Genomic DNA, 5,546 nt, shown 5'->3' with positions numbered 1-5,546 from the left:
AGATAGAGCACTAGCTCCTCCAAAGTCGTCTTTTTGGTATTAATTAAATTACTTGTTCTATATTTCTACTTCGTGTATCACCACCACTTGTATATATTAAAATTTTATATTTCGAATTTTCTATGAATATTTCAGCATATATATCTATATTTCATATGTTGTTCAATTACGTAAGTAAAGATTATATTTGATTAGAAATTATCAATAAAACATAATTAAGAAACATTGAACCATAATTTACTAATTCAAATAACATCAATATTGATTATCTTGCTCCGATATTTCTATCAACATATTTTTAGAGATTAAAAGTGATCAATTATAGCCTAATAAGCTATAATTAAAGTTTTATTTACTGAGTCTAATAATTTCCATCATTCACAAATTTCGTGATTTTTCCCAAAATATCTGTCGACATCAACATTTCAATCGACATTTCCATAAAATTGGAATCTCGACATTTCCATAAAAGTGAGACTTCGATGTTTCTAGCGACATAGACATTCAAACCTTGATTTTTTCAACACTTAAGTCAACAAACTCAACATATAACTAGTTCACACTCTAAGAATGTCACTAAACTATAAAAAAAACTAATGTGTTCAATTGAACTTTCAACGTGATACTTGCTAAAATTTAACTAAAAAACTAACCTAAAATACTTATAATTCTTGAAATAAAGAAATAAAGAACTCAATAATAAATCGTTATATTTATAACTAGTTCATTAAAATTTAACTAAAAAACTGAAAAACTCAACATATAACCGGTTCATTATCTTTATATTTATAATTCTTACAATAGTAAATCGAGTAATGAAATAAAGAAATTCTACATAGAGCTGAGAAGATCATTGAAAAATAGTATTCAACTTGATGAATGCTCTTCTTTGTTACCTCGTAACTCACATGTGTATTTCATCTTCCGCATTTCATACTCCTGTCGAGATTAATTAACTTTATTCTTCACTTTGCTGGAAAGACTTGCTCTCAAAGTTTCAATCTAGGTTGGTCATAAAACAATTAAAGCTTCAATAGTTTCCAATTTAAAAAAGTAACAAAATTGAACAAATGAACAGTACGATAGGTACGAAGCTTTCATATACCTATGCAAGGAAGAGAATGCAATTTAGAAAGCATCCATATTGACAAGTGAACATACTAGAACATTATACTCGTCAAAATCTAAACACACAAGCAGGAAACTTACATGCATAGTACATTATCCTATTGAAAGAAATACTACCATTACAAATTACCATTGATCTTGAGGCTAAAACCTACCCATTTTCCAGGTATCCTCTTAAGAAGTTTCAGACTATGCATTGTATTTCTATCCAAAGAAATTTTAGAAACAACAAACAAACTAGCAACTTGTAGATGCAAGAATGACAAGGAAATATAATACATACCCAAGGAGGAACGTTCCAACATTAAAAACTATGTATTAGTTACTTTTCAAGTCGTTATGTATATCAATGGATCTATCTTCTTTTCCTTCCAAACATGCCAATCTACATGTACCTTCTGCAACAATCCAAAAGAGAAAAGGTTGTAATAAAAAAAACCAAAAAAATTGCAATGACTATATAATTAAACTCTTCCCTCAAATGAAAAAGACAATAAAATAAAATGTGAAGAAATGAAAGAAAACATGTTTTTTTTTGTTGAGATAATATCTTGGGAGGGCTATTTTAAAATCTTAATTACATGAATGTCTTGAGGTTTCAAAATTTACACTTTTAGATATTTGCAGTTAGGATTTTATTTTAATACCGTTTCTACCCTTGTTTATTGCTTTCTATTTTATTATAATTTTTAAATATTTGAATCCTTAATTTGTAATTATATTCATTTAATTCTTGTGGGCCCCATTCAAAATTTCAACCTTAATTCCTCAAATCTCTCTTTCAAAAAAGATTTTTTTTCTCTCACCAATTAACAACATCCAATTTTGTTAAATGAATATTTTTGCTACCGATTCTCTTTCCTCGTTTGCTGTCGATTTTCTCCAACCACCGTGCAAGCCGATTTTCTTCACCGCTGTCTTCGTTTCCAACGTGCAAAGACGTCGGCTGCCAGACCTTCATTTTCCATCTTCAGGGCTTTTATGAATAAGGTATTTATTTCTTTTGCACGTTTCAAACGCCGTTCATTCCTGTCGCTGAATAAAGTTTTCGTCGACATCTTTGCAGGTTTCCAACGCCGTTCATTGTACACCAAATCAATGAGGTATTGATTTCTTCTTCCCCAGACACGTCCAAACCTTCAATTTTCGTCGCTGAATAAACTTTTCGTCGACGTCTTTGGATGTTTCCGATGTCGTGCAGCACGTTCCTCGTCTCCTGTCCCCTTCTGTTTATACCATGGGTAATTAATAGTCTTCCCTTGAGATTGGTATATATTGGGATATATTTTTATGTATGTGTATAGAAAATTGAAGTTCCTAGAATTAACATATAAGTATTCCTGATTATATTCGTATATATGGGTATATATTGTATATGTGTATATAACTTATATGTATATATATCTTTTAGTTATATATAAGATATATACACATATATGTTATAAGATATATACACATTTTCACATATGATGTGAAAATGATATGTGAAGTTGGTTATGACAAGGAACGTTGGATTCTTGGGGAAGGTGAATGGGTGAGTGTCAGGGCCTCGGGTATAAATGGTCGAGGGTCGATGCGAGGAGTCTTTTGGAAGGAAAACTATTGGGGCCTTGGGTAAAAATGGTCAAGGGCCGATAGATGGTGAAGTCATCAGGGCCTTGGGTAAAAATGGTCGAGGGCCGATGTAATAGTGTCGGGGCTCTGGGTAAAAATGGTCAGGGGCCGACTCTACTCGAAAGAGTTAGCTGTGGAAGTGATGCAAATCCAACCACGGATCCATTGACTGTACCCGGGGGACCAATTACAAGAAGCAAAGCAAAGAAGATTCAAGAGGTTTTCATAATACATCTTCAAAGGCTAGCTAATGCACACGAGGAGACAAAGATTTCTGAGGCAAAAATTCTTTACAATGTTAATTTAATGAGTCAAGAAGAGAATGGAGCAAAGATGGCACGGGAAAAGTTGTCTATTTTGAGAGATGGCACGGAGGACAAAAAAAGTGTGCAGATTGGTGAACAGGTGCCTTTGCAGATTGCACCTCTTGGGAGTTTGTGATGTCAAAGCTTGTCAAATCTCATCCAAACGTAAAGCGCCTCCTACATGTGATTTCCAAGACAATTTAAAGCAATTTTACATGTTTGGACTCACATTTAGTTGTCTAGTTTGATGTGCAATCATGTTTTAATTTGCATGTCTTATTTTCTACAATTGGCATTAAATAGGATTTGAAAGACTTTTGGTGTTCCTCATGTTGAACGACCATTTGGCCTATTTAAAGGCTTGTAATCACCTTGTTTTGGAAGATTAAAAAAACATATTGAAATTCAAGAACTTTTGTTCCTTAACACTTTTGGTGTTGCTTCTTTCAAATCTTGCTTTAGGTTTGATGTTAAACCGATTCATTGGATTAGTCTCGATCAAGCTAATTCTGGAGTGAGTCGTCTTAGGATCTAGGAGTGACCATCGTAGATTCTAAGTCCGATCTAAGAGTGATTCATCTTCTAACCTTACTCTTGGTTGGAATCATTCGGTAAGTTAGTCGTTTTTGTGAATGTTTGCAAGGATCCTAGAAGGACCTCTAGCTTTGTAAACCCGAGCAACCTTGGCGCTTATCAGGAAGGCTAGGATAGCTGTGATAAGCGTAGAGGTACTTGAGATGTTAGGGAGACTCGAGGTTGGTAGCTAATTTGTTCATGGTTGTGGTTGTCGTCGAATCTTATAGAGTGTGTCTATGTTTGATTGCATAATGTGATGAAGAGCATGACTATCAATGTTTCATGATTTTGTTGAGCATGATGTGTGCGAGTTGTTGGTGAGGGCTACTTACGGAGTATATTTTATATACTCAGCCCCCCCCCCCTCTACAATTATTGTTTCAGGTGAAGGATTCGTTGGCGACCACGGTGATGAGACGGAGGAGACATGACGAGCGAGGACCATAGGCTGCGTAGTTACTTTTGCTTAGCTTAAGTTTTGGATGGTTAAGACCTTATGTTTTGGTCAATAAACTATTTGTTCTTATTTGAATAATTGGGAGGTTCCCGCTTGTTGTTTATTTTATTTCGGGATAGGTGTTTATTTTAGTTTTCTTCCATTCATTGAGTTTTGCCTAGTTGGAATAATAAAGTTGCCTCATGAGGTTGTCCACGGATGATGTTGATTGATATTCTATAGAGTTGATTCATTGTTAAATTGATGAGAGGTGAAGCTTGATTTTATATAATTATTTCACAGGGAGTTGACATCTCATTTTTGGGGTTAAGTTTAGACAGTTGGGTAGTTAACGTGACCTAGAAGTGTGTGGGAAGGTCTGGGGCGTTACAATTGGTATCAGAGCGGAGTTGTTCCTGTAGACTGTCCTAGAATCTAGGTCGATAGTGTATGGTCCTTGTCAGTCTCCTCGTCATCACCAGGTACGTTTCCTAGTTCAGTTTGTTCGATCATGAATGCTTTACATTGCTTATGGTTGAGATATCATTGTTGTCTGATATTAGATAAGCTAGCGTGTTTCTTTGGTTCATCATATCGACTTGCTTGAATTTTGCACTTGTGTTGTGCCCCGGTTAGTGCGATAATGACCTTGGTGCTCTGTTCTTTTAGACAATGGCTTTCCGGCGGAACACGAGAGGTCACAACTATGAGGGTCCGAATCCTACGGGTGAGGAAGCAGCGGATCCAAATGTTCCCCCAGTAGTTCCTAGAAGGGTAGCACCCCCGGCCCCTCAAGCAGCTCCTCAGGGAGTTCCCCAGGTTAATCCCCAGGTGGCGTTGCTAGCTGAGGCATTGCAAGTACTGCTGGATAATGCGAATGGAGCCGGTGGAGCTCAAGTGCAGCAGCCTCGCCGGGCACAAATTCTGCAAGATCAGGTTCAGTTTATCAGGGATTTCAAACGCTTTGGGCCACCCGTTTTCAACGAGGTGAGTGAGAGGCCTACTGCGGCCGAGGAATGGATTAGGGAGTTGGAAGCCCTTTATGTGTATTTGGGATGCTCCGACGATTTCAAGGTCCGGGGAGCAGTTTTTATGCTTCGGGGAGAAGTAGTAAATTGGTGGGAGTAGGTGGCGGCAGCGGAGGACCACGCCAACGTACCCGTCACGTGGGCAAGATTTAAGGACCTACTTTATGAGTACTATTTCCCCGTGACTGTCAGGAATCAAAAACGGGCAGAGTTTCTCCGTCTCACTCAAGGGAGCCTAATTGTGGCCCAATACGAGACGAAGTTCACTGAGCTGTCCCGTTTTGGAATGCAATATATTCCTACTGAGCAATTAAAGATTGACAAGTTCATTGACGATTTGCGTAGAGAGATCAAGGGGCTACTTGTTCTCAAGGAACCAACTACATACGCAGCGGCGGTCAGGTGTGCGTTGGTTATGGACAAATGTCTCGAGGAGCCTCAGTCTCAGTAGGTAATGGG

Source organism: Momordica charantia, assembly GCF_013281855.1.
Source record: "Momordica charantia cultivar OHB3-1 chromosome 10 unlocalized genomic scaffold, Mcharantia_2.0 BLBB01000010.1, whole genome shotgun sequence".
Classification (NCBI taxonomy): Eukaryota; Viridiplantae; Streptophyta; class Magnoliopsida; order Cucurbitales; family Cucurbitaceae; genus Momordica; species Momordica charantia.
This window is presented reverse-complemented; position numbering follows the sequence as displayed.